Here is a 10,933-nt window from a genome sequence, read left to right on the forward strand (position 1 = left end):
TGGGTGCTCTCAATATTCAAATCCTGTCTCTCCCACCAGAGGAGATTGATCCTCTCCTTAGTTTCAGTTCTAAACATTCCAGGGAAGGATGCTGAGGTCAGATGCCTACTCCTGGACCAGCTGAGGCCAGGGAGGCAGAACCTCCAAGGGGACACCGAGCAACTACCTTTCCCTGAGGAGTGGGAACAACAGGGAATAGCCCTCAAGTGTCCTCTGCAAGAGGCTGGGCTGCCACATTCAATAGTTTAGGTTGTGTGGTGTGCTGTACACATGAGCCCCAGGGCCTGGGGAGAAAACTAAATGCCAGGTGGCTGCATGATAGCATCTCACTCCTCAAGGAAATATACCCCAAAAGGTGGTAGCTAAAGAAGTCTTGTGAAATGTTAGTTCTAATGAGAGGGGGTGGGAAAGGTTTCCACTAGGAGAAAGGCTATGCTTATGCCAGAGAAGCCCTTCTCAGCCCTTCAGTCAGAGCTTTCCAGGTTCCTCTCCCACTTCCTTTCTAGTCTATAAATATAGACCTTTCTTGCTCGCAATAGGTCCAACAGAGGGTCACTTCCAGACGTGGGCTACTTCCTCTGCCTGGAATGTGCTGCCTTTTGAAACCCTCCACTGGTCCTTCACGAAGCCTCTCCTGACACCCCAAGTAGATATGACTGCTCTTCTCCAGAACACATGGTTTGAACTTCCTTACAGCACTTACCACACTCTATCTCGAGTATTACCTGTCCTTGTTATGTTCCCTTTTTTCCAGGTGAAAAGATTCTTGGAGTTCCCGTTGTAGCGCAGTGGTTAATGAATCCAACTAGAAATCATGAGGTTGTGGGTTCAATCCCTGGTCTTGCTCAGTGGGTTAAGGATCCAGCATTGCCATGAGCTGTGCTGTAGGTTGCAGAGGCAGCTTGGATCCCGTGTTGCTGTGGCTTTGGCATAGGCTGGAGGCTATAGCTCCGATTCGACCCCTAGCCTGGGAACCTCCATACCCCGCGGGTGTGGCCTTAGAAAAGACCAAAAAAAGGAAAAAAAGAAAAGAAAAAATCCTTCAGAGGAGGTTAAAAAAATCATGGTGAAAAATACATATATTTCTTAGTAGGAGCCATTACTGCTGTGTATTTTAAGTTATTTAATCCTCATAACAACCCTTTTTACAGACAAGAAGTTGAGGCACAGAGAGGTTTAGTAACTTGCCCAAGGTCACACAGCTAAGCCAGGATTCAAACCCAGGGATTGTGTTTCCCTGAATCCATGGTCCTGAGAGTGATTCTACCACTTCTCATGGAGGCAGGGGTGCATTTACTGTGAAGCTAACATCCCTTTCCAAGGCCACATAATTTCTTTGTAATTTGGTATCCTTTTTTTTTTTTTTTTAAAGTACTTCCTCAGTTACATTAGCTGCATTTCCAATTTTATTTTTATTATTTGTTATTATTATTATTATTTTTGGCTGTGCACGTGGCATGCAGAAGTTCCCAGGCCAGGGATCGAATTCACACCACAGCAGTGACAATGCCAGATGCTTAACTGCTAGGCCACCAGGGAATTCCTATAATTTGGTATTCTCTTCCTCAAAGAGACCCTCAATATTTTATTAACTTCAGAGTCTATAAAACTGGTTGGAAAGACCATATCTTGTGCCTCTTTGAATCCTTTTAAACTTGGTTTAGTAATGCTGATCATCATAATGATGATGATTCTGAGACTTACAGAGCATTTACAAGGCATTCTCAGTCATCTCATTGGATCCTTACAAACTAAAAGTTAGGCATGGCCATTGCCACTTTTACAGATGACAAAACTGACTGCAGAGACACAAAGTGATTTTTGCCTAAGGCCACCTAGCTAGTAAGTGACGGAGCCAGAGCTGAAGCTCAAGACTATGGATTCCAGATGTCATGCTTCCTCCTCTTAGGTTTTTGCTGCCTGTGGGTTCTGAAAGCCTTTCCAGCACTTACGGGAGGATGCTCCTCCCCACCCCACCCCATGCAGACCCATTCGAAGAGCACTCCATCTCCATCCAACAATTATCTAAGTTGAAGTCGTCCATCCTGCATTTTTAAGTTATTTTCCAGATAATGAACATTTTTAACCAATACAGGGTGCCCGATACTAATCACACAGAGCAATCCGTAGGTGTAGGAATTGCATTTACCTTCCAAGCCCTAATTGTGTTCATTTCTTTGGGAGAACTTCTTCAACTGCCTGTCTTCAAGAGACTCTTAAAGCTCCCAAGAAATTGCTAAGTGATACTAGGAATACACTTGCCTGAATCTAGAGATTTTGGGTAAGTAGCCTCTAATTTATCATTTTACATTACAGAAAGCCTGGAGAATTATATAAAAGCCTTTGGCTTTTGCATCTGTATGTAAAAATATTCCCAAACTAGAGGAGCCCTCGATCATTAATGATGTCTAAACACTGACCCTGGAGAAATCACTGTGTGTCTAGTCATTCCCAAGGACATGCCAGCTGTAAAAGCCATGCAAGGAAGTACCTCCACCAGCAGGCCCTTGTCTTCTTTCCCAGACTTAAGCTGTCAGTGGAAAAGAGGTAAACAGAGACAGAAGTTGAGAACTCAGTCTCTGGAGTCGGGCCAGGCTGGGTGTGACCCTAGCTCCACCCCTTACCAGCTGTGGGGCTTATGCATATCGCTTAACTTCATTCATCGATTCCACAAATAGTTGCTCAGTGAGCACCTACTAAATGCCAGCTGACCATTGTAGGTACTGAGACAAAGGAGTGAAAAAACAAAACTATTGGAGTTCCTGATGTGGCACAAAGGAACATCAGTGGTGTCTTGGGAGCGCTGTGACTCAGGTTTAATTCCAGATAGGCACAGTGGGTTAAGAATCAGGCATTGCTGCAGCTGTGGTATAGGTTGCAATTTCGGCTTGGATTTGATCTTTGGTCTGGGAACTCCATATGCTTCTGCAGGCCAAAAGAGAAAAAAACAAAACAAAACAAAACTACCTTGTGTTTCCATTCGTTTCTAAAATGGAAATAATGGAAGCACCGAGCTCACCAAGAGTGTTTAAGACTTACACAAAGCATGGCACCTTGCTCAGACTTACACCATAAAAACTTAATAAAGCAATATTTAGCCTTGATTTTAGATTTTAAAAACATTTGGTATTGCTTGTTTATATTTTGAGCCACTCCAAAACCCTGCTTTTTAGAAAATTCTTGAGGGATTTCCCTCAGTGGGGCATGTATGAGAAACAGTCTCTGGAGCTTTGGGCCACATGGACGGGAACTGTGAGGGCAACGGGAGAGTTACGTCCACTTGGTGAACACAGCCATGGTCATGATCAGAACTTGCTCAGGTGGCCTTTGCACAGATATTCATAGAAGAGCTTCCTTTTCGGTTTTATTCTGAAGGGATTCTGCTGATACTATTTTTACCACTGGAATTTCTGTCTGCCCAGAACACAATTTTGAAGTTTCAAATGAAACATTTACCTGAATCCCTGACATTACAGCTCACATTCATTTCCTTTCCTCTTGCCCTCCAGGTCTCAGCAGTGAGATGGCCCAACCAAGAAAGAGATCCCCCCCCCACTCCTGCTCAGATCTGATACCTGGGCTTTTCCTTGGGCCTCTCTGGGATGTACCAAAACCCAAAGCCCATGTACTGGCCAACCCTCCTTGGTACAGACACCAGGTCCAGAATCACTCTGTCTTTGACAGTCAAGTGCACTGTCCTTTTCTCCTGCTCCTAAAGGATCACACTATCCTTCCTTGGTCTTTTTGTCATTGAGAATCCATTTCCCATTGGGATCTGGAGTTCACTTCCTTGCTTCAAATTTTTGAGATGGGTTGAAACAATAAGTAAGGTCAAATTGTATGAAATTGCCAAATATCAGCTATTTTTTTTTTTTTTTTAACCTAAAGGAAGGAAGGAGGGGAGGAAGAAAAGCTTAAAGAAGCCAGGGCTGGAAATAGGTAACTACTCATCTATTCTGCTCTTTAATGATAATTGTAGTTGATGGAATGTTTCCTCTTTATGAAGTACTGGGCCAAGCAAAATTTTACATACATCATCTCAGTCATTGTAGCAAGTGCATGAAGTCCAGCTCCCTCTATCATCTCATTCAATTTCCAGTTTAAGGATGCAAAACTGAGGGTCAGAGTTGTCAAGAGTCTTTCCCAAGGTCCTTCAACTCTAACCAGAGAAGCCAAGAGCTATATGCTATATCTTCTATGTGACAAGGATGGATTACAAATCATTAATCTCAATAACTTCCACTACCTTCTTGTAATCACCTATGTTGTCATTATTATAAGAGTAATAGTGTTCAATATAGGAAATCTGAAAATTGTATAACATATGACAGAAAAAAATTAAAAATGCATAAATCAAAGATAAGTTCTACTAATATTCTGGAGTCTCTCTCATTCTGTTTTTCTGATTTATTCTGCTTTTTAACAAATTTGGAATTGTCCTGTTTATATTGCTTTGTACCCTGCCTTAAAAAAATAAATACTATGTCATGAGTATTATTCCAAATCATTAAAAATTCTCCAAAAAAGTGTTTGGTCGCATTATATTGATATATAAGTACTATAACATTAATTGTTCAATTGTTTTCTTCTTGTTGGAAAAGAAGTTCATGTATTTTGCTGTTATATGATAAAGATCCTTGAACAAAAGTCTCTGTTTTTAGTCCCCAGTGGCAGCCAAGTTTGTCTTAGAGATGATCTCCTTCTGAAAAATGTCATCAGTTACATTTTCTGGTTGTTTAGTCACAATGGAGTTGATACAGCACACCTGCTGGGAGCTGACACAGCTGTGCCTGTGGTGTGAGGGCCAGGCCAAAGGCCAACAACGGGCAGAGTGGCTGGACCTGCAGCCACTGCCCACTCGGTGCTGCTCTGGGCTCAGCCTGGTGAGGACTTCCTGGGGGAAGTGGGAGGAGCAGAGTGGCGGAAGCAGGGAGAGCGCAAGTGTGGCTACTGTCCTGCACCCCTGAGAGCTCACCAGCGGCACAGAGCAGCTCACCTTGGTCCAGCCTTGGCACGTAGGGTGGCACCTATCATGTGGCTTGGGACACTGCACGTGTCCTCAGGCCTTCCTTCTGCAGCACACTTTCTAACCACCACAAACAAAACAGAGGACAGTGAGCAAAACACTTCCTTTTAGTTCCTCTTACCTTCCTTCAATCCCCAAACCTACTTGTAAGTGGTCAAACTCACTTTCCCCACTCAGAGAAGAAAGGAGGGGGCTGACTTCTTTCACTGGGGACAGGGAGAAGAAAGGAAAGGGAAGAAGGCAGAAACATAGCCATTAGACTACATTACCAGTTTCATCTCTGGCTTCATGCTTTCTTTCCTAAAGACTCACATTTTGTAATATTTTAAAGCACTTAACTCAGTAAGATTTATTGAATGTGTACTATGTGCAAAGCACTGTGTTTAAGGCAGTGGAGAATGGAAATGGCCAAGGCCTATCTTAAAAAAAAAAAAAAAAAAACAAACCTATAACTTTGCTCAGATTTGCTACTTATTCAAAAATTTAGAAGCTTGCCTATTTTAATTTTTCTAGATACTGGAAATGTAAAGTCTTGGACTAAAGTCTCTAGCCAGAGACTTTGTGCCAGAGTTTCCCATTTCAGATTGCCATATTTAAATAAAAATAAAAATATAGGACACCCAGTTAAATTCAAAATTCAAACTTCTTTCCTTTTTTTTTTTTTTTTTTTTCCTTTTTTTCTGTTTAGGGCCGCATATGGAGGTTCCCAGGCTAGGGGTTGAATCGGAGCCGTGTCTGCAACCTACACCATGGTTCACGCCCACGCCGGATCCTTAACCCACTGAGAGAGGCCAGGGATTGAGCCCGCAACCTCATGGTTCCTAGTCGGATTCGTTTCCACTGCGCCACAAGGGGAACTTCTAAATTCAAATTTAAGATAAACAAATACATTTTATTCAGTAGATCTAAATATGTTCCAAATATCGCATGAGGCATACTCATACTAAAAAATTACTTGTTGGAGTTCCCATGGTGGCTCAGCAGAAACGAATCTGACCAGTATCCGTGAGGATGGAGGTTTGATCCCTGGCCTCACTCAGTGGGTTAAGGATCCGGCATTGCCGTGAGCTGTGGTGTAGGCTATAGACGAAGCTCGGATCCCAAGTTGCTATGGCTGTGGCATAGGCCAGTGTCTACAGCTCTGATTCAACCCCTAGCCTGGGAACCTCCATATGCTGTGGGTTTTGTTTGGTCTACCAAACAAAACAAAACAAAACACAAAAAAAAACTCACCTATTTTTTGCTTATCTAAAATTCAAATTTAACAGAGTATCCTGTATTTTATCAGGCAACCCTACTTCTACTGAATAAGAAATTGCCATTTACTATTAACCTGGCATATTTAATCCTCACAATATCTCTATCACACAGGTACCACTCTTTACATTTTACAAGCAAGGAAATTCAGATCTCTGGAAACCAGGTAACTTGTCTGAAGTCACAAAGCCAAGAAATATTAAGGACAGCACTCAAACACAGATCTGTCTAAGAGAAAAGCCCATGTTCTTTTCTCTGGATTATAAATACTTACAATTTAAGTATGGACTGGTTCTGGAATATTCTACTACAATCTGTACTTCTGTAGAATATTTAATTTCCAGCTGAAAGAACAATTTATCTAAAAATGTAGTGGAAAATTTTCTCTTCTCCATATAATATTTAGAAGAAATATTTTTCCCTGAAACCACTCGGGCAAATTGCACTTCAACTGTACCTTAAGAAATCCAGTTTCTCAAACTCACAGATTTCAGAACCAGTCTTATGGTTGTCATAGATGAAACTGTTGGGAGAGAAGGAGAAACTGGGAGTGTGGGAATAACACGTACACATTACTGTATAAAGTAGATGATTAATAAGAACCTACTGTATAGCATAGGAAAATCTACTCAATAGTTTGAGTAGATGGGAAAAAAGAATGGGTATATGTATACGTATAAGTGATTCACTTGACTGTACACTTGAAACCAATACAACACTATAAGTCAACTATACTCCAATAAAAATTTTTTAAAAAGAATGGATATAAATATAAAAATATAATAATGGAAAAGCGAAAAAAAAAAAAAAAGAAAAGATAAAAAAGAAAAAAGAAACCTGGTTTCTAAATGCTTACCCTCTCCAGAGTAAGCTGGAGGAAGTCTCACTGTAAGTTTGTAGTAAAACATTGCCCTCTTCTGGACATATGGGCATCATACAATGGAAATGGCTACAAAGGGTTTTTTAAAGTTGGAACAAAAAGGACAATTCAATTCTGTGCCCAACGACACAATGAAAAGCCATTGTTATCAATTATCAGGTTATATCTTACTCTTCAAAGTGATTCCTCAGAACTGAAGCAGAAAGACATTCTGGAACTGACTGAGCAATAATTTTCTGTCCATTTTTATGGAGGTGGCTAAGTACTGCAGATAGAAGTAGGTAAAATTTTTAATTACAGGACACACCTTAAGTAACTTATAATAATACCTAACTATAATAATAACTATAATAATACCTAAACGATCAGAACCAAATAGCTCCAATGAATCCTGAATAGAAAGAACTTTGCATACAAAAGATGAATGGAGAAAGAATAGAAAGAATAGTGAGTATAGGTTGGCATTTGCAGGTTGGAGTCAAATAGACTTCATTTGATTTTTTTCTTCTATTTATAAGCTATGGGACTGTAGGCAAGTTATTGAATTATTTGAGCCTCAGTTTCTTCATCTGTTATTCGTAATTATAAAAGTAGCTGCTTAAGTGAAATAAGCCAGGCAAATACTTCATAGTATTACTACTTAAATGTGGAGTCCAAAAAAGTCAAACTTTTAGAAACAGAAAGTGGAAAAGTGGTTGCCAGGGGCTGGGCAGGGGGTGAGGGGTGGGTGTGAGGGATGGGGAGAATTGGGAAAGGTAGGTAAAAGGGTACAAACCTTCAGCTATGAGATAAATAAGGTCTGAGGATATATTGTAAAACATGTGACTATTTTTAATAACACTGTATCGTATAATTGAAAAAAAAGGTAGCTAAGTAGGCCAGGTGGGAAAATGAAATGAGATAATATTTGACAAAGGTAACACATTGCTAAGAGACTCAATACCTGTGAACTGATATTTTGTTAGGTTTTCCCAATTATTAATTGCATAGAATCAGCTATTTTAAGTTTTGAAGCACAAAAGCCAACAATATAGAAGTAAAAAAGCAGTTTCTTTTTCTGAAGTGTCTATTTTTACTGAAGTTTTGGCTAACAGTAAAGATCCAACAAACCGAATATTTCTCTATAAATTATCCAAATTTTAGAGCTGTATACTTTCTAAAAGAAATCAATGATATTCCTACCAAGATGTTTTGGAACAGAAACCTCAAAAATATGTGAATTTATGAAATTCATGGCAGAGATAATCTATAATTTCAAAACTAAAAAAAAGTTTAAAAATAAATCAATATAGAATATAAAGAAGATGAGAGCCAAATATTCCTATAATAAATGTTTAAGAATATCCTAAGACACTATCAAATATCAGAAAATCATTAGCCATTTAATTTTTTGGGACTATTTGGAAGTGACATAGATGCTGTTAAATTGTGCTGAGTTTCCTTTCATCTGCTGGAAATACTGCCTCATATTATGCCTTCAATCACATAGAATTAAATGGTCTGTAAGGACAGAATGGAAGAACTGGAGCAGTTAATGCTTAAATTTAACTTTGCCAGAAGTGTATCATAAATCACAAACTTGAGGCAATGATATACATTTAATTGCCTGACAAGTTAATTAATTCAGACTTGGCTATTAACAGTTTTTAATCATTTAACCTAGGACCACGTTCTAACTATGATACATAGGATCATAGAGAGAATGCTTCAGTATTCAAATAATTTTCAAACATCCTAAGTGCCTTAAAGGCAAATGATACAAACCAAAATGCCAAATACTGATATCTGAATTATGTCTCTTATTTTTATTATATAATTTCAGACTCTAGTGGCAAATTACTACAGTCCATGCTATATTCGTCTTTTAAAGGAAGTTGAGTCCATGAGGACTATAGAGAAGATTCTGCAAGGATTTGGCAGAGGAATAAAGATATGGCTGTAGGTCACAGCTGCTTGCTCTCCTTCCTTAAAACACATATATTTATTTGATTTGTTAATCACATCTAAAAAATGCCTTCACAGCAACATATAATCTTTGACCAAAACCTGAATACCATCACCTAGCCAAGCTGACACATAAAATCAGCCCACTAGAACTGAGTGATTTCCACACGGAGCCAAAGTGTTGGCCTCCCAATGCTCAGGCCAAACTTCAAACCAATTAAATCAAATACCTGCAGATGAGGCTCAGGTAAAAGCATTTTTTGATAGAGTAGTCATTCTTCAAACATGGTTTCCAGACTAGTGGCTCCCACTTTACCTGCAAACTTGCTAGAAATGTTCCAGACCTATCTATAACTTGCTCCTATCAGAAACCCTGGATTTAATCCTGGCCCTACAGGTGGTGGTTTTACAAGCTCCACCCGAGGTGATTCTGATGCATGCTCAAATTTGAGCCTCGCCTGTCCAGCCAGCAATACGATGCTAACACATGCAGGAACATAACATTACACCACTCTTTGTTAAGTAGAAGGGTACACCACTCTCTCTTAAGTAGAAGGGCAGATGTATTAGATTCCTTAGGTAAAAGTGCCAACTCCTCATCAAGGTTTTCCTAAGTGATGGTGTTGTTTCTAAGGATGCTTATGAAAATAAGGGGTCTTAACTGCGCGTGGCCAAGCTTCATTGAGATCGGGTATTTTCAAGATACAACAGATGTACTAATCTGACAGCATCTCTGGTGACTCAGTGGCAGCCTGATTAGTCGTTGAAGGTATAGTGTGTAGGTATAGAACCTTGGTGTTCCACTGTAGTGCCTTAGCTATCCAGTCATTTTGTCTCAACTTATACAAACCGCTGAATTTTTCTCCTTTATCTTTTTTTTTTTTTCTTCTTTTTTTGGTCTTTTAGGGCTGTACCCATGGCATATGGAGGTTCCCAGGCTAGGGGCTGAATCAGAACTACAGCTGCTGACCTACACCACAGCCATAGCAACACCAGATCCGAGCCACACATGCAACCACAGCTCAAGGCAATGCCAGATCCTTAACCTACTGAGCAAGGCCAGGGATGAAACTGCGGCCTCTTAGATACTAATCAGATTCGTTTCTGCTGAGCCACAGTAGGAACTCCTCTCCTTTATCTTCTATTTAAACTCCTGAGAATTGGATTGGCTCAGTTAATCACTTTCACCATTTGGGTAGTGTTTCCTTAATGGTTGCCCAGCTTTAAGCTCTGCTGTGCAATATGAAGACTGGATACCCCCGGGTCAGGTCACCCTCCAAGCCCTCTCAGTTGGGACTAGGGGAACACAAATTGCAGAATGTTAATAATCTCCTAAGCCCATTTCCCTTAAAAGGTCTGAGCCCCACAACAATGGGTTATGGGTTTGTCACACAGTGGGAGGCTTTGCTGTTAGGAATGTCTAGTTCTTTGCCCTTAAATCTACGTGTAGTTCTTTAACACAAAAAGACATCAAAGAGAAATTAAACATTTGTTCAACTATGGGGGATGAGTTGGAAACCAACTGAAGAAATTTGGAAATGTTTCCCTTTCAATATTTCCTATAAGCATGTCTTCTTGTGCCTAATTTAGGATTGCCATGAGCCAAATTTTGGGGAAAAAAAATCTCATTTGCATAAACCAGATTGCAGGGTCTTTATTTCATGCAGAAATTCTCTTCACATAGTTTCATTCACTAAGCCATAAATGACTAGAAGCTTGTTGGTATTTTTTAAAAAACCTCATTTAACATAAAGGAAAAAAAAGCTCGTGATAGTTTTCTCCAGATCATTTCTGATTTGTCAAGGCTCTTTTGGGGGGGGTGGGGG

The sequence above is a fragment of the Sus scrofa genome, chromosome 2 (assembly GCF_054392235.1).
Source record: "Sus scrofa isolate SSC_HxYL_T2T_F1_AM1 chromosome 2, Sscrofa_HxYL_maternal_Yorkshire_Landrace_v2.0, whole genome shotgun sequence".
NCBI lineage: Eukaryota > Metazoa > Chordata > Mammalia > Artiodactyla > Suidae > Sus > Sus scrofa.